The following is a 19,448-nucleotide window of genomic DNA, read 5'->3' as shown; positions in this document are numbered from 1 at the left end:
GGAGGAAGCCAAGCAACTATGGGCTGAGAAGAGTCGACTGTTCCTTTACAAGGGGAAGTTGTGCCGCAGAATGGTTAACTCCCGGACGCATGAACTAATCTGGCAAGTAGTGGTGCCACGAAGAGATGCAGCCATGGTGATGGAGGCATACCACGACGGGGCTGGACACTTCGGATGGAAGAAGCTGGAGTTCCTGCTGCGCGAGCGGTTCCACTGGGTAGGCATGAGGGGAACCATCGAGAGGTGGTGCAGAGACTGTGGCCCGTGCAACCTAAGAAGGAAGGACCGTGCCAGCCAGAAGACTCCCCTGCAGTCCATCGTCACCCGGCAGCCGTTGGAACTGGTAGCCTTGGATCATGTAAAACTGACCCCAAGCAGAAGTGGCTACGTCTACGCACTAACCATCGTGGATCACTACTCCCGGTTCTTGGTTGTCGTCCCCGTCAAGGACTTAACAGCTCGAACAGCAGCTAGAGCCTTCCAGCAGCATTTCTGCCGTCCACACGGGTACCCGGACCAAGTGCTGACGGACCAGGGACCTGCCTTTGAAGCGGAGGTCTTCCAGGAATTCTGCAATCTGTATGGCTGCCGGAAGATAAGGACGACACCCTACCATCCGCAAACTAATGGACTTTGTGAGAAAATGAACCAGGTGGTAATGGATCTTTTAAAAACGTTGCCCCTGGAAGAACGCAGTCTGTGGCCTGAGAAGTTGCCCGATCTGGTGGACCTATACAACCACATCCCGGTAGGTTCCACCAACTGTACCCCGGCTTACCTAATGAGGGCAAGACCTGGTAAGTTACCTGTTGACCTGGAAATGGGAGTCCTGACACCCGAGGACACTTCACCAGAAACAGACTGGGACACGGAGAGGCAGCAGCAGTACCGGAGAGTACAGGAGAGCGTGGAGCGAAGTCTCTGTCAGGCTAGGGAAAGACAAGAGAAAACTTACAACCAGTATGCTCCCGCTGTTCCCCTGGTACCCGGAGAGCAGGTCTTGAAGAGGAAGAGACGGCTCCACAAGTTGGACGACCAGTGGGAAAAGGACCCGTACACCGTACTGCCCTCAAGCCACGAGAACCCGAAGGTTTGTACCATCAGTAAAGACGGAGGGGAAACCACAGCTATTGTATCCCGGGACCACCTGAAGAAGTGTCCCGAACAACTGAGGAACCCTGAAGAGGAACAAGAAGACCATCGACCCGTAGAGGAAAGGGAAGATATGGTTAGTACTGTGCTCGGGGACTTCCCTCGGTCTTGGACTCAAGTCAATGGTGCAGTTGTGGTACCCGTACTCACCTTCCTCCAACCAGCATCCCAAGCACCTACGGAGCAACAGGTAGAGCTGGAAGAACAGCCGGTCCAGGAGGCAGAAGACCCCACACCCGCAGACCAGGAGGATCAACCCTCTGCTTGCAGTGAGCCTGCCATATCCCTAGTGAGCCAAAGAGCCGGTAGACAGCTGCCCAGTTTACCCTTGACAGCTCCTACACCCTGTAGTTCAGGGCTAGGCAGTCAGCTCCGTAGGTCCACTAGGGCCACTAGAGGCCAGTTACCCGCACGTTGGAGGATTTGAAGTGTATAAATTGTTTTATTTGTGGTTACCTGTTTTTCTTGTTGCTTGTGTATAATTATGTGTTTCTAGTTGTTTATAGGAGTCTTTAGTGGATTTACCGGGAATCCTGTGTACATAGTTGGAGCGTAACCCAGGACGGACTAAAGACTGTTAAGGACTCGGGGTAGGACAGACCCCTACCTGGTTACGTCTCCCTGTTTTGGTGAAATGGACACCTTGCTTTTCTTCAAAAACTGCACCCGGTTGTGGACACGCCGTGACCATCTTTATATGTTTTTCTTATTGTATTATTATTGTTTTTATCTTGTTATGTTTTTCTAAAATATGTTTAGTCCCGGAGTACTAAATTTCACTAGGGGGGAATGTGACACCCCAGGTGTCTGGTTGCCACAGTGATAGAGATATTACGTCTGAGAGCAGGTGGGAGGTCTCTTGGTCAGGGATCCTATGCATGCCACACCTCCTGCCCAGTCCTGGGAGGGGAAGAACTTCCCCTATATAAACCTAGGGCTGAGGCAGGGTTAGTGAGTAGAGAAGGAGAGTAGAGACAAGAGACAGTCATAGGAAGAAACAGCAGAAGCTCAGTGGGAGCAATACTACTACAAGTCAGGGGATGGCAGCTGCAGAGCTCGCCCTGACTGAGAAGCTTTCTTACCGGACCCGGCGTCCGAGGCTGTGGGGACTAACTCTTACCCAGCAGCAGAAGCCGACCGGCAGGGGATTTCAGGTCCTCAGGCCCAGAAACCCGAAGGCACGGTCACACGTGTGGGACCAGCACCGCCATCGTGGAGCGGAAGCCAATAGAAGGCCCCGAGTCACCGGCCATACGGGTGAGCACCACACGGTACACTCAGGGACGTGGGCTACTTATATCCGCTTCTAGCAAGGTAGCCAGAAGAGTACAGTCAGTTTGGGAGGCCTACAACTCCTCCTGGCCAGGGGAGATCCCATCTGCTCAAGGACTGACCAGGCCCCGTTCGCTAGCCAGTACTCCGGGAGGATCTATCGTTGTTACCAGTAAAGACCCTGAATTACACCGCACCGTCTCTGAGTGGTTCCTGCTACCCCCATCTTCCACGTCGGCTGCCCTGAGGCCATACCCCTCCCGTTGGGGGTTATACCATCCACGCTGCACCATCCTTCCACCGGCCTCAGCGGTCTGCCCTGCAGCGGCAGCTCCATAGCTGCATTCAACGGGTGGCATAGTCGTCCATCATCTACCGCTGATACAGCGCCACTTAGTCTGACTCCCTGGGCACGGACCGGATCACCGCCACGAGACTACAACCCTCAAGAGATCCGGCTCCGGGTAAGCTCCCGCGTGCGCAACGCAGCGCGACACAGGCCCAGGGGCGCGTCATATATAGTACAGGCAAATGCATAGAGTCTATGAGGATCCAATAACAAGATACGCAGTTACCAGTGTTGTGTTTGTAATTGCCATTGCCCTAAATATCGTGTGTTTGTAAAGCACATTGATGCCGAGACTATTTACCGTATATTATTTTTTATAACATCGGCTAGGTACGGGAATATAGAACTTATAAATTCCTGTTCACACAATGAGATAGTAACTGTGGCAATTTTCATAACTTACTCATGTTTTGTTAATTTATTTATTTTTTTAATACTTGCTTTCATGGTCTCGCCTGCTTTGTCTCCTCATTTCGCAAACACGAATGCATGTGGGAAATACACTTAATAGGTACTGTAAGCAATATGGCAAAAATATCGTATATTTGATTATAATATGCACTGTAAAATTCATATAGGTATGTTACATGTATGCCAAATAAGTATATACTCTACCGTTCAAAAGTTTGGGGTCACCCAGACAATTTTGTGTTTGCCATGAAAACTCCTACTTTTATCTATCAAATGAGTTGCAAAATTAATCGAAAATATAGTCCAGACATTGACAAGGTTAGAAATAATGATTTTTATTTGAAAGAATAATTTTCTCCTTCAAACTTTGCTTTCGTCAAAGAATGCTCCCTTTGCAGCAATTCCAGCATTGCAGACCTTTGGCATTCTAGCTGTTAATTTGCTGAGGTAATCTTGAGAAATTTCCCCCCATGCTTCCTGAAGCCCCTCCCACAAGTTGGATTGGCTTGATGGGCAATTTTTGCGTACCATGCGGTCAAGCTGCTCCCACAACAGCTCAATGGGGTTGAGATCTGGTAACTGCGCTGGCCACTCCATTACAGATAGAATACCTGCTGCCTACTTCTTCCCTAAATAGTTCATGCATAATTTGGAGGTATGCTTTGGGTCATTGTCCTGTTGTAGGATGAAATTGGCTCCAATCAAGCGCTGTCCACAAGGTATGGCATGGCGTTGCAAAATGGAGTGATAGCCTTCCTTATTCAAAATCCCATTTACCTTGTACAAATCTCCCACTTTACCAGCACCAAAGCAACCCCAGACCATAACATTATCTCCACCATGCTTGACAGATGGTGTCGGGCACTCTTCCAGCATCTTTTCAGTTGTTCTGCTTTTCACAAATGTTCTTCCGTGTGATCCAAACACCTCAAACTTTGATTTGTCTGTCCATAAAACTTTTTTTCCAATCTTCCTCTGTCCAATGTCTGTGTTCTTTTGACCATATTAATCTTTTCCTTTTATTAGCCAGTCTCATATATGGCTTTTTCTTTGCCACTTTGCCCTAAAGGCCAGCATCTCGGAGTCGCCTCTTCACTGTTGACGTTGACACTGGCGTTTTGCGTGTACTATTTAATGAAGCTGCCAGTTGAGGAGCTGTGAGGCGTCGATTTCTCAAACTAGAGACTCTAATGTACTTGTCTTTTTGCTCAGTTGTGCAGTGGGGCCTCCCACTTCTCTTTCTACTCTGGTTAGAGCCTGTTTGTGTTCTCCTTTGAAGGGAGTAGTACACACCGGTGTAGGAAATCTTCAGTTTCTTGGCAATTTCTCTCATGGAATAGCCTTCATTTCTAAGAACAAGATTAGACTGTCGAGTTTCACATGAAAGTTCCCTTTTTCTGGCCATTTTGAGAGTTTCATAGAATAAACAAATGTAATGCTCCGGATTCTCAACTAGCTTAAAGGAAGGTCAATTTTATAGCTTCTCAAATCAGCCAAACAGTTTTCAGCTGGGCTAACATACTTCTGCAAGGGTTTTCTAAACATCCATTGGCCTTCTTACACAGTTAGCAAACACAATGTACCATTAAAACACTGGAGTGGTGGTTGTTGGAAATGGGCCTCTATACACCTCTATACAGTTGCAAAAAAAGCAAGACGTTTGCAACTAGAATAGCCATTTACCGCATTAACAATGTATAGAGTATTTCTGATTCATTTAATGTTAGCTTCATTGAAAAAAAATGTGCTTTTCTTTCAAAAATAATGAAATTTCTAAATGACCCCAAACTTTTGAACGGTAGTGTATTTTATTCCAAATGCCTGACAAGAGAAGTCTTGAAGCAATGGAGACTGAAGCACTACATGACACTAGATGCACAGTTCATCTTGAAAAAGTATCTGTCCCTCTGGAAGATCTGTCGAAAAATACAATATTGTAAAATGTTGTAAATTTTAGCCTCTTCACAACCGGGCGATTTTCTGCTTTTGCACTTTATTTTTTTTCCTTTCCCTTTCCAAGAGCCATAACTTTTTTATTTTTTGTTGATATAGCCAAATGAAGGTTTGAAAAAGAAGATTACCTGAGTTTAAGCCACCGGGTCTCATGTTAGCTCTAGTGCTGGACTGTTGAATGCCGGAGTGCCGGACTCGTGAGTGTTCATCAGTCCAGCACTGGCACTTGCCAAGCAGGAAAAACAGTTGCTATAATGTGACCATACTGTTCTTGTTAATAAATGAAAAAAAAATTGAAGACAAATGCGTGAGGGTCCCCCTTAGTTTTCATAAGCAGCAGAGAGAAGGCTGACGGTTGTGGGCTGATGTTAATATTCTAGGAAGGAGCCAATATCAATAAAAGTTCCCAGGCTATTAATATCACCTCACAGCTGTTAGCATAGCCTTTAATGGTTATTATAAAGGAGACCCTCCCCCAAAAAAACGTTGGGTCCCCCTATACTCAATAACCAGCAAAGGCTAAATAGACAGCTGTGGGCTGATATTAATAGCCTAGGAAAGTGCCATAAATATTGGCCCCTCCCAGACGAAAAATATTAGCTCTCAGCCACCACAGAAACGGCGCATCAGTAGGATGCACCAAATCTGGAGCTTTGCCTCTCTCTTTCCACTTGCCCTGGTGCGGTGGCAAGTGGGGTAATAGTTGTAGGGTTGATGTCTGCTTTATAATGTCAGCTGATATCAAGCCCACAGGTTAGTAGTAGAGAGGCGTCTATAAGACGCTCCCATTGCTAACCCCATAGGGAGATTGTAATAAAAAAAATTGCCAGAATGAAGTCCTTTAATTGAAATAAAGACACACCTTTATTTGAAATAAAAAAGCAAAGTTATACTCACCTTTACGCCTTATCTACTGAAGCCCATGTCGCCTGTAAAAGAATAAAAATAATAAATCAGCATAATCCACAACTGTCCGACGTTAAGATAATCTACCTTTTTACCGCCGGTCACAGTTGCTGGTCACATGCTGTTATCTGACAGTGTGGGAACTAAAGCTCTCTGACTGGCAGTATCAATCTTACCGCCGATCAGAGACGCCGGTGTTTCTAGCGCTGTTACACAGATGACAGAGTGGGAAACAGACGATGTTCAGAGTGCCGAACCCGAACAGTAACACGGACTTCCTGGAGAAGTCCGTGTTTAGGTCCGTGCATGTTTGTATTAGGCCATCACTAATCACGACTAGTGCACATGACCACTTGAGTCAATCACTGAGCTCAGCAGCTTCATACATCACTAATAATTATTTTATTATTTTTACTTAAAGCAAGCCGATGGGGATAAAAATATATTTTGTAAAACTCTTTTAAAGCCAGTAGATTGGCATTGAAAACTGTTATTTAGTCAACGAACTGGTAAATCAGCGTCAACATGTGACTCCTCTAAGTTTACTACACCACTAGTATATGATGAATGCGGATTTGTAATATACAAATGCAAATCATTCTACACGTATTAATAATAAATATCTTTTCCCAGGTAAATGGCCAAAAACTTTGGCTAGGCCTTCACAATTACATAACATAACCTGTACTGGAGTTAAAACTATGGATTAGCATGACAAAACCTTTTTTGCAATTGACACTTTCTTTACCAAAGCCAAACATACAGGTATGGAGATTTCAATATCATTGTTCTACTTAATTGATACTAGTAACATATTACCTAGAAAACTTATGGGCTTAAAAGTGAACAAAAGTTGCTCCATTGTGTGGATACTTAGTGGTCCTAGTATGAGTACATTATCTTGCATTATCTTGGTAGGACTTATATTTGGAATCATTTAGTCATCACTAACTATGGGATATTTAGGAAAAAAGAATTGCTTTTAAGTCCTTTTTAAAGCTGGCCATACAATTTAGGTAGATATCTCTTCAGACCCCCTGCATATACAGTACAGACCAAAAGTTTGGACACACCTTCTCATTTAAAGATTTTTCTGTATTTTCATGACTATGGAAATTGTACATTCACAGTGAAGGCATCAAAACTATGAATTAACACATGTGGAATTATATACTTAACAAAAAAGTGTGAAACAGCTGAAAATATGTCTTATATTCTAGGTTCTTCAAAGTAGCCACCTTTCGCTTTGATGACTGCTTTGCACACTCTTGGCATTCTCTTGATGAGCTTCAAGAGGTAGTCACCGGAAATGGTTTTCACTTCACAGGTGTGGCCTGTCAGGTTTAATAAGTGGGATTTCTTGCCTTATAAATGGGGTTGGGACCATCAGTTGTGTTGTGCAGAAGTCTGGTGGATACACAGCTGATAGTCCTACTGAATGGACTGTTAGAATTTGTATTATGGCAAGAAAAAAGCAGCTATGTAAAGAAAAACGATTGGCCATCATTACTTGAAGAAATTAAGGTCAGTCAGTCCGAAAAATTGGGAAAACTTTGAAAGTGTCCCCAAGTGCAGTTGCAAAAACCATCAAGCGCTACAAAGAAACTGGCTCACATCAGGACCGCTCCAGGAAAGGAAGACCAAGAGTCACCTCTGCTTCTGAGGATAAGTTTATCCGAGTCACCAGCCTCAGAAATCGCAGGTTAACAGCAGCTCAGATTAGAGACCAGGTCAATGCCACACAGAGTTCTAGCAGCAGACACATCTCTTCAACAACTGTTAAGAGGAGACTTTGTGCAGCAGGCCTTCATGGTAAAATAGCTGCTAGGAAACCACTGCTAAGGACAGGCAACAAGCAGAAGAGACTTGTTTGGGCTAAAGAACACAAGGAATGGACATTAGACCAGTGGAAATCTGTGCTTTGGTCTGACGAGTCCAAATATGAGATCTTTGGTTCTAACCACCGTGTCTTTGTGCGACGCAGAAATGGTGAACGGATGGAATCTACATGCCTGGTTCCCACCGTAAAGCATGGAGGAGGAGGTGTGATGGTGTGGGGGTGCTTTACTGCTGACACTGTTGGGGATTTATTCAAAATTGAAGGCATACTGAACCAGCATGGCTACCACAGCATCTTGCTGCGGCATGCTATTCCATCCGGTTTGGGTTTAGCTGGACCATCATTTATTTTTCAACAGGACAATGACCTCAAACACACCTCCAGGCTGTGTAAGGGCTATTTGACCAAGAAGGAGAGTGATGAGGTGCTACACCAGATGACCTTGCCTCCACAGTCACCTGACCTGAACCCAATCGAGATGGTTTGGGGTGAGCTGGACCGCAGAGTGAAGGCAAAAGGGCCAACAAGTGCTAAGCATCCTTCAAGATTGTTCGAAGACCATTTCCGGTGACTACCTCTTGAAGCTCATCAAGAGAATGCCAAGAGTGTACAAAGAAGTTGTGATGCCTCAAAGCCTCTTGCAAGCCCCTTTTTACCCTGGGAGATGGGGGACTCGGAGTCGAGTCCTGTAATGGAAAGTTGGGATGCAGCCGTGGCCCGGACCCGCTCCATGCCCTGGGCCGTCACAATTAAAAGGATGGTACGGGCTTATCCGGGTTGAGCGGCTGATTTTGACTACTCCCCCTGTGGCACCTGGTGAAGGCCACCAGCGCCGCTGCAGTCCGCTGAGGCATGGTGGTATAGCGGCCAACATTGTTACTACTCCCCACAGGCGGAGCAAGGCCTCAGGGCAGAGGGACAGGATGACAGGGGTAGTAGTCTAGAAAGTCGGTGTCGTGCGGTGTAGCGCAGAATAAAGAGTCCAGAGGCCATAGGGGTGAACTTCCAAGGCTTTACTCACATCAGAGATGGCAGAAGGAAGGCGACTCCCTGCTCCTCGCGGAGTTCTGCGGTCACCAGGGACGGGGGGTCCGACAACCTCCGAGTAAGTCCAGCGTTCAATCAGGACCCTGCACCAGAGTGTTCCTAAACTACAGACCGAGTCCTTTCCAGTCCATGTGTGTAGATAGGCCGGGTCTCCCTCTGAACTCCTCTCAGAAAAAGGGCACGGGAGGCTCCTCCGCTCCTTCCGATACCTGGTGGGATCCTCAGGGACTACCGGGCTTTCCCGACCAGGATGTGGAGTAGCAAGGTCAGGTGTCGGGGGCCTGTACCCCTCTTGCAGCCAGGCTCCCTCTGAATACATCAGGTGGGCGAGGACAGGTGGCGTACACCGCTCCGTCTGCATCCTCCCTGGGACCCATTTGCGGTGGAGCTACACTCTTAAGCTCCGGGTCTTCTTGGTCGTGGTCCTTGACCGGGTTGAGACATTCCTTGTCTGCAACCTGCCCCTCGTCCCAAGGCCGGGGTACGAGGGCTGTGCCTCCATCCGCTGCAGGTCCACACAGGATCCACGCTCAGGGTGGGAGATCACAGTCATTCACAGTTCAAAGACCCGCAACCAAAAATGGCTTTTTATTAAATATGAAATTTACAGTGTCACTAGGATGTGAGTCCTCCACCCTCACCCACTAAATGGTTCCCCTAACTCTTGGTTCCCCAGTTTCCCTGTAACCAGGAGGGTAGAACCTAGTGCATTCTAGCCCCCTCTGGTGGAGAAGTGTGGTATTGGATGTAAAGGAAGGGTCTTGACCATCGCACTGTTCTTACCTCAGAGGAGGAACACCCCCCTCCATTAAAGAAGTGCAGCATCCCTGTGGCGGTCAAACCCTCAGGGGCGCCACCTTCCCCCCTGGTAAAACACAGCACGTCCGCGGGCTGCAAAAGAGCAACACCCAGGAAATTTTCTTTTTATATAAACATAAACTATCTTCCCTTTATGGGAGGCACATCTTCTTAAACGTTGCAAATATAACAATACAAAAGTACAAAAGTATAAATTATAAAAGTGCTAGCATTTTTCAGAGACATCCTGTGCAGACAGACGGGTTAAGGTGCAAAGACGCAGAATCAGTTCAGAAGTGCGAGGGACCTGTCTAGTGTTGAGCCACCCCCGTAGTGTTCGAGTTCAGTTCGGTTCGTCGAACACCCGTATGTTCGCCAAACTGTTCGTCGAACTGTTCGACGAACACCTTCGAACACCGTTAAAACCAATGGCAGGCAAACAAAAACACATAGAAACACATAGAAAACACCTTCAAAGGTGTCCAAAATCTGACAAACTGCTCAGAAGACACAACTAACACATGGAAAAGTGACAAGTACATATAGTAATGCGAAGAGAAAAGAGGTGGAGGAGTAAAAGGAGGGGGGACACAGATATAGGCATGTCATGCCCTTCTAAAACCAAAAAAGTGCGAAGCCGACACGGCCAGTCCGTTCCTGCCCGTGCGACCTCCGTGTCGCCGGGTTTGTGCCAGAGCCGCGGTGGACCCTGGCGGCCAGCCCCCCTCTCCCAATACTGGTGCCTGTTCACTGGTGGGTCGAGCCCCCCCGCGGTGGGGGCGGAGTAGCATCTGCAGAAGAAAGACCATCTTCCAGCCAAACTAAGATGTCTACTTCTTTTCGTGGACAATGTGATACGATCTCTTTCTTATGGACACGCCCATCGCTACAAATTCCAGATGAGGCACAAAAACAGCAGGTGCTTCAACGGATATCAAGTGCTCCTTCAAGTGGGCTCTCCTCCACCTCAACTTCAACATCACAAATACTCCAGTCCTCAGAGGTGTCACCCCAATCGCACTTGCTTCCTCACAGCTCCCAAGTCTCCAGCTGCCCGTCTGAGTATGGGGTAACACAGATGGTTGAGTCTGTACAGCTGTTTACTCATACTATAGCCTGGGAAACGGAGGTCTGCTCCAGAGCTTCTGTTAATCCAGACGAGGAAATGATCTGCACTGATGCCCAGAATCTTCATAAGTCAGATCCAAGACCAGATGAAGAAGGTTCTGAGCATAATGTAGACCCTCGTTCCCAAACTGTAACTCCTGTTGGTGGAGACAATGATGAAGACGATGATGAGACTCAAATACCTGATTGGAGCGACAACTTGACTTTTCGGTCAGGGCAGGAAGAGGTTGGCTCTGAGGACGATGGGTGTGAGAACACACAGGGTGATGATGACGAGGTTGGAGATCCCACTTACTGTCAACCCACAGTCAGCCAGTCGATGAGGTCAGCAGAGGAGGTGGAGGAGGATGTGACTAGCCCAGGGGATGGGGATGACTCGGTACCCGGGCCTTTGCCTGGCCTTTGGGATGTCGCGGTGGTCGGCTCCCGGGCCAGTACCCTGGGGTCACTCTTTAAAAGGGTGGATAATTGTTAATTTATAAGAGTTTGTGACGCCACCTGTGGTATCTGGTGAGAAGCACCAGCGCTGCAGCAGTCCACTGAGGCCGGTGATAAGGCAGCTCGATGGTATAGCTCCCCACAGGTGGAGCTAGGCCTCAGAAAAGCGCATGCAGGGGGAATGCAGGACAGGCGAGACCCAGCTGGGTCAGAGCAAGAAAGGGAATGGACACGGTAGTCACTTCAGTACCTTTTACTGGTGGAAATTCAGGCACATCCCGGAGCACTGTAGGGTGAAGGGTGCATATCAGGATCCTCCCCAATGAGCGGGTGTAGGGCCTCCTGTTTCTTGCCTCTGCGTAGTAAGTTTCTGACCTGCCTGGAGCTAGGCCTAACTTTGTCTCTGTCCTGCGCTGGCTGACCTTATGGTAGGGCCTTGTCTTGGAGTTCACGCTCCCAGTATGCGGGGCCAAAGCATCTCCTGGCTCTGTTACGTATCAGCACCTTAGCGATCCTGGGACTTGTAGTTCTCCAGTGATTCCGGTTATTCCTTACTGGGTCATAGAGATCCCGGTAAGCTCGGATCTGGTGTCCGGTAAATGCTTCGGGGTGAGCTGGTTAAGCTCCTCTACCCCTTATGTACTAACTCGCCACTCGCCTTCAGTCTACTCGGGCCCTCACTAGGCTATACACACTAACGGCAGCTTGCCGTGCTTCACCGATCTTATGGCACCGGCACACCTTAAGCTGCAACTGGGCTCCCTGAATCTAGCTAGCAGGAGCCTCGTGCTCCACTGCTGAACTATTAACTGAGTTCTCTAGACTAGACTGAGCTCCACTGCAGACTGACCTCTCTTAGGCTTCTCTACTGCAGGAACTCTTCAGAGGAACTGAACTGCCTAGCTCCTCCTTCCCTATTTATATCCCTAACGGGCTCCTTCTGCTGGTCTGAGGTGGAAGGTGGAGATGTGTGAATGTTTATGGGGGCCTCTTGTGGAGGATTCCATCAATGTACTCTTCTAGGATCTGTGATACCAAGCGCAGCGGGGCGTCACAGATGCTATTGACGACGAGGTTAGGTTGCACCTTCCTGGACAGAGACGGAGTACTGGAAGCACGTCAACAACTGCATCCTCAACCACAACTCTGCCTCTGACCACAAGTCGTAGTGGCTCTTCAGGTCGCATTGGCTCTAAGCCTTGCATAGCCTGGGCATTTTTTCAGATAGATAAGGATGACCCAACTCGTGTTATCTGTAATATTTGTCCCCAAAAGCTAAGTAGAGGCCAAAAAATCCATAGTTTGAGTACTTCATGCATGAACCGTCACATGGATATGAAGCATAAGTTGCAGTGGGAAGCTCACCCTTGCTACAATGCGGCCTAGCGGGCCGGGCCAACCACCGTCTGCCCCATCTTGTGCATCCGCAGCCTCTTCATCCTCTGTGAATGGGGGGACAGCAGTCACACATGTTTTTGGACGCAGACCTGCCACCTCTTTACCCGCAACAGCCAGTTTGATTGGCAGGTCGTCAGTTCATTTGGAAGTGGAAACACCTGCTGGTGTTGAGCGCTCTCTGACATCGAGAGCACCACCTTTGGATCAAGGCAACCTAACATGTCCGCCTGCATCTTCCTCACAGACCGGCAGTTTGCCGGGGACACCCTTATCAACCCCGTCTAAGCACAACAGCCTGCCCTCGGTCCCTCAGATGTGGACAAGTAAAAGACCATTTCCTCATAGCAATGACAAAGCTAAAAGGTTGAATTTCACCATCTGCAAGCTCTTGGCTACAGAAATGCTGCCTTTCCACCTGGTGGACACAGAGGATTTTCGATACCTTATGTCCGTCGCAGTGCCCCAGTACCAGATGCCCATTCGGCACTACTTCTCAAAGAAAGGTGTGCCTGCGCTCCACCAGCATGTCGCACACAACATCACCGCTTCTTTGAGAAACTCTGTGTGTGACATGGTGCATTTCACCACAGACACTTGAACGAGTAGGCATGGACAGGGGCGTTACATGTCACTGACTGGGCACTGGGTAACTATGGTGACAGCAGGACAAGGGGCTGCTGTCCAAGTCTTACCGTCCCCACGAGTTGTGCGTCAATCCTCTTTATCTCGAAGTTCCTCCACTGCTTCTGCCTCCTCAACCTCCTCTCGGCCCTCCACCTGCACCCAAAGCCTGTCTGGTAATGCCACCTGCTTTCTAACTGCATAGAAGGAATCCTGCACACCTCCTTACTATGCTGGCAGCAGGGCTCAACGGCATCAGTGTTTACTTTGAAATGTCTGGGAAATGTGAGTCACACAGCTGAGGAGTTGTGGTCAGCTCTGGAGACCCAGTTTCATGAATGGTTGTCTCCACTGGACCTGCAACCAGGGAAGGCCGTGTGCGACAATGCTGCAAACCTGGGTTGTGCCCTTCCCCGGGGCAATGTCACACACGTGCCTTGTATGGCTCACGTGTTGAACCTGGTTGTCCAGCAATTTTTAGCCCACTATCCCGGACTAGATGGCCTTCTGTAGAGGGCACAGTCGCTGTGTGCTCACTTCCGCCGTTCGCATCCCGCAGCTCAATGACTTACATCTCTACAGAAGTCGTTGGGCCTGCCAGTTCACTGGCTGAAATGCGATGTGCCGACACGGTGGAATTCAACTCTGCACATGTTGCAGCAACTGTGGCAGCACCGACAAGCCCTGGTGCAATACGTTCTGATGTATAGCCTGGGCCAACGAGATCCAGAGGTGGTGCAAATCACACTGCAGGAGTGGACTCAGATCAGGGATCTATGAAGTTGACGCGCCCCCTGGGCCGTGGGGTACCCGGAGCCGGGCCGGTAGACGCTGGGGGTTGTAGTCACTGTGGCGGTGACCCGGTCCGTGACCCAGGGCAGTCAATTCAAGGGTAATTTGTATATATGGGTTTTATAATGTCCGACTACGCCACCTGTGGAGTGCGGCCAAAGGGGCCGCCGCTGCGGAACAGTCCTCTGAAGCTGGTGGTTTTGCAGTAATGGTTTTATTACTCCCCACAGGAAGAGTGTAGCTTCAGGCCAGTGTGGGTGGATGATGGTGGTTGTAGTGCAGGGAGTCAGTAATGAACACAGAGTCCGTGTGATGCAGTCCCAAGATCTTTACTCACAGTTGTTGCAGTCCAGATTACAGGTACCAGAGCAATCTCCCCCGTCGTGCTGTGCGTACTCAGTGAGGGGCTCAGTCCACCCCCAGATAGCTCCGGAGTACTTAGCTGGACCCCCGTCTTTGTGTCCTTTCTCTGGCCTTCTCCCTGCACCTCATACCCAGTGACACTTCTATCCGGTATACTCGGGCCTTGGCGGGCAACGTGTGTTCCGTCCCCTGGGTTCTATGTGGCTACCTTCTTAGTGAGACTGGTGTGGACTTTGGCCTGCAGTACATGAAATGCTGCAGCCTCCGGTTTCTAGTTGAGCCTTGCTGTTTCTCCGCTAGTTGAGGGACCGGTTCCCCTTATCTGGCCTGACCCCTATACCTCCTGGTAGCAGTGGGCGTACGGGTGGCCTTCTGCACGACCCGTACCACTAGGGTCCCTTCGGTTTCTGGAGCCTTCCTGCTCCCACTCCTCTCTTCTCTCCTTCAGTCCTGGACCTCCCAGGCTAGGCCCGCCTCCGGAGCAGAGCTCATGCAGAGCCTCTGCTCCTGTCACTTCTTCTCCTCTGACTGGCTTGCTCTTTTTAAGATGGCTTCCTATTTATACTCTCCCTGTCATGTGCTCCCCTAAGCACCCAGTACATAGGACCCTCCCGCCAGATAGGGACCTGGGACTGTGTTCTCCCTTAGGAGCAATCTCGCCCTACCCCCACTGCGGGTATGTGTTGGATGCAGGTGTTAGGGTCCCGAGCCATACTCCTTCCTTACCTGAGGGTGAGATACCTCACCTCTGGGTGAGATGCAGTAACTCAGTGGCGACTGAACCCTCAGGGGCGCCACACACCCTTTTGCACAGTTTTGAAATGGCGACGAAGATGTTTAGTGCTGACGACGATGCCATTATCAGCATGACTATTCTGGTGATTTACATGCTGGAGCACACGTTAAACAGAATTCAGAGTCAGGTGGTGGGACAAGAGGAGGTGGAGGAAGTAGAGGAGGAGTCGTATGCGGAAGGGATAACATCTGCAAGGTCCAGACGGTCGGCAGCACCAAGGCGGCAGGCATGGGAGGGTGGGGGAGAGGGATTAACCAGGGCGCATGGTAGCAGCCAAACTGTTGAGGAAGGTGCAGGAGCCGAGGAAGAAGTGGAGGACGAACTGGCGATGGGCATGTAAGACTCATCAGATGAGGGAGACCTTGATCACATTTCTGTTGTGCGAGGTTGAGGGGAGAGGGCAGAGGAAGGAAGCATGATTCTTACCTCACTACCAACACAACAAGGACTTGGTCCTCCTGGATGCGCAAGACACATGAGTGCCTTCTTGCTGCACTACCTGCAACATGACCCTCGGATTGTCAGAATTCGAAGTAATCCCGACTACTGGGTTGCCACACTCTTAGATCCCCGGTACAAAAGTAAATTTGCCGAAATAATTCCTGCCATAGAAAGGGATTCACGCATGCAGGAGTATCTGGAGATGCTGTTGCAGAATCTTACATGTGCTTTTCCACAAAACACCAGTGGTGCACGTAGTGAATCTCACAGTTCTAACTTGCAAACCGTGTGACTGTCGAGTCTTCATCACTCAAACCGTAACAGTAACACGGTATCTGCTGGTAACAGCAATTTTGTGGAATCGTTTCACCACTTTTTTAGACCATCCTTTGCAAGGCCACAGGAGACAAGAAGTCTGACACATAGTCAACGCCTAGAGAGGATGGTACAGGAGTATCTCCAAGTGAACATCGAAGCCATGACTGTGTCACTGGACCCTTGCTCATTTTGGGATTCCAATCTGGAAAAATGGCCGGAGCTCGCCACTCACGCCTTGGAGATCTTGTCATGCCCTGCAGCCAGCGTTCTCTCTGAACGTGTGTTCAGCGCTGCTGGTGGTGTGCTGACAGATAAGCGCACGCGGCTGTCCACTGAGAATATAGACAGACTCACGTTCATAAGATGAACAAATCATGGATTCGCAAGGACTTTTCTACCCCTGTGTCATCCTGGGGAGACTAAAAGCTTGAGGATTTTGGTAAAATCACCTCACCAACCATTTTAAGCAACTGTGGGGCAATTGATGCCACTTAACCCTAGAATGCATGACCATAAAAATCTACACTTTCACATACCTGGGGCCTTTTAGGCCCATGTGCAAATAACATGGAATAACTCAAAGTCAAATGACAAACAACTATATACATGAAGAATACCTAGAGTTTCAAAATTCTAACTAAAGTAATCTTGCAGAAAATAGAAAACAATTAACAGGGCGGGCCTGCGAGGCCCCAGGTATGCGTTCTAGGGTTAAGTGGTGTCTGTGCCACAATTTTGGGAAAAAATGGGGACTCTTTTTGGAGTCCCCTTGCTGTGTCTTACGTGATGTTGGCATCGTCAATTTCAGGTGGGTTGGGCCCCCCCCCCCCCCTTTTAACTGTAAGAAACTACATACACTATGGCTTTGGGTAACACAGATGGTTGAGTCTGAAGAGCTGTTTACTCAGAAGTCTGCTCCAAAACATCAGTGTCTGCTAGTCAGTGTAGAATTTTTAACTGCATCAATAATGTAACTTTTACAACTGGATGGGTGAGGATCGGTCACAGCTTTATTAACTCTTTATACTCATTCCATTAGAAAGGCATTTTATTTCTAAAATAATTCAGCTTGTTGCAGCATGACCTGTGTCTCCACACCGGCAAGTTGGCCAACAAGTGTAACTCTCCAACATGTCCTTTCTATTTCCAGGCCACGGAGGATCCTGCGTACTCATATGCAGGACTCTGACCCCCACCCATCACTCTAAACGCTTGTTCCACCACATCCTGGAGTCCTCACAGGAATATGTCCAGTCCAATATCCATTAAGGGAACACCGTCGGGCCGTATGAGGCCTGCTTTATCTCCTTCCAGTTGTCGGTGTCGTATCACTACACCGCCTCTGTCTCTTCTAAATTTTGCCATCCGAATATTTATTACCCGCCTTGTCCATTCGATGGCCGTGATGTCTCGCGCACCTTGCCATACCGCTATCGGCACAATCTCTGACCATACTATAGTTAGTTTTGTGAAAAATTCTCTGAAGCGCTCAGTGTCTAGTTTCATTATTGCCATTAGTTATGCGCTCTTGTGATGACCTAGGTTGTTTCCCCCGGCCTCTATAACTAAGATGACCAGACCTCTTGCCTCTCTCCCTACCTTGATTACCTCCATTAGTACCTGTGGCCATAGCAGGCCTCTAATACCTCTCCAGTTGAAATATTTGTTATGAAACTCTAATTTTCTCCTGCCTGGGCGGACTTTCGCCCTTTTTTCTGCCCAATATATATACGAGTGGCCTGTCACCCACACTGTTGGCTTAGCGTCACCTGTAAAAGAAACAAACCACATTAGGATAACAAGTCTGGTCTTATGTATCTCGCCAAACACGTGGATCGCCATCTCCCTATCCTCTGAACTTCCGTTTCTGACAGTCCTGCTCTTGCTGCTTCCGTGGCCGCACCTATGTGGAATGAGTGTGTCCCGTAATCTTTGGGGTGGTTCCCTGCCGATGTTATGCATTTATTAAATATAGCTTGGAACTGGTATCTTGATAATGGCGTTCCATCAATGTGTGATAGGAAGAAATTAATTTGTGATCTGATGGTTATATATGTTTTTACTATTGTTACCCGACTCAGTGTACCGTTTGAGGGTTGTAGAAGTACCCAAGTGCCCCTGCCCGCTGGAACCGTTTTCGATTGGCGTATGCGTAGACGTATTGCATTATTGGCTATGACTACGTCCTGGTGTAATAAGCCTCCACTGGTGGTAATTTTGGATTGAGGGACTAATTCGCTTATGCATAGCGCCCAGAAGAAGGCGATCGCAAATGCAGTAGGCAGTAGTGTTGCTTCAAATTGTGAGTGTCATGTTAATGGTGTTAGGGATATGATGTGAAAAATCAGTTTTAGTGACACGGGACGGGACGTCTACACTCCTGACTTGGCTGACCCCTTTTCCACCCTTTTATGGATTGTCTGATGATGAATCTTTGTCACATCTCCCAAATTCAGTAGTTGGAAGTGAAATGCTACTCCGGTAAGACACCGCAGCGCTGACGCCCCTGATATGCCCCTCATCATTAGCTGGTGGAGAAATTCTATGGTGACTTGTGATCTGGCTTGTTCACATTGGTCAACCCGTCTGCCTGCTACTAGTCGAGTCCACTCTTCGCATGCCTTACCGTATGCTTGCCACATCGACGGGGCAACTGACGCTCTGATTAATGGCATCAACTATTCGCCACTAGATCCCATAGGGAGGGTGGGCAACTGTTGCCCGATGGGTGGGCGTTGGGGAAGAGCTCTGTGAAAATCTGCCAATTGAATTGTGATAAAGCGTTAGCAGCAGCTTTAGACCCCTCAGCATCGTGGCTAGCGCGGACCCATACATGCCATCTTATTAATGCAGAGCGCTAGGCTGTTGTTTTTTGGTATGAAGCGTATATTTTTGTTAGCCAGGCGCGCGCCCCATATTTCTATTGCTACCACTATTGGGAAGAAAAATTATTTTCAGGGCTAGATGTAGCTAAAAATTATTATTAATTTCAAAGCTGGTGGAGCTTGGTATAGATGGCCTAATACAATGAGTACCACACACTGCTACAAGCCGAAATATTTTTTCAGAGCTAGATGCAGAAAAAAATTATATTAAATTTGCAACCTGATGGAGGTCAGTATAGATGGACTAATAGAACAAGTTCCACACACTGCTAGAAGCCTAAATATTTTTTCAGAGATAGATGCAGAAAAAAATTATATTGAATTTGCAACCTGATGGAGGTTAGTATAGATGGACTAATAGTACAAGTCCCACACACTGCTAGAAGCCTAAATATTTTTTCAGAGCTAGATGCAGAAAAAAATTATATTGAATTTGCAACTTGATGAAGGTTAGTATAGATGGACTAATAGAACAAGTCCCACACACTGCTACGAGCTGAAATATTTTTTCAGAGCTAGATGCAGAAAAAAATTATATTG

The sequence above is a fragment of the Phyllobates terribilis genome, unplaced genomic scaffold, assembly GCF_046119375.1.
Source record: "Phyllobates terribilis strain yellow unplaced genomic scaffold, ASM4611937v1 Scaffold_7__3_contigs__length_470593459, whole genome shotgun sequence".
Taxonomy (NCBI): Eukaryota; Metazoa; Chordata; class Amphibia; order Anura; family Dendrobatidae; genus Phyllobates; species Phyllobates terribilis.
The sequence above is the reverse complement of the archived record's forward strand: the minus strand, read 5'-3'. Positions refer to the sequence as shown.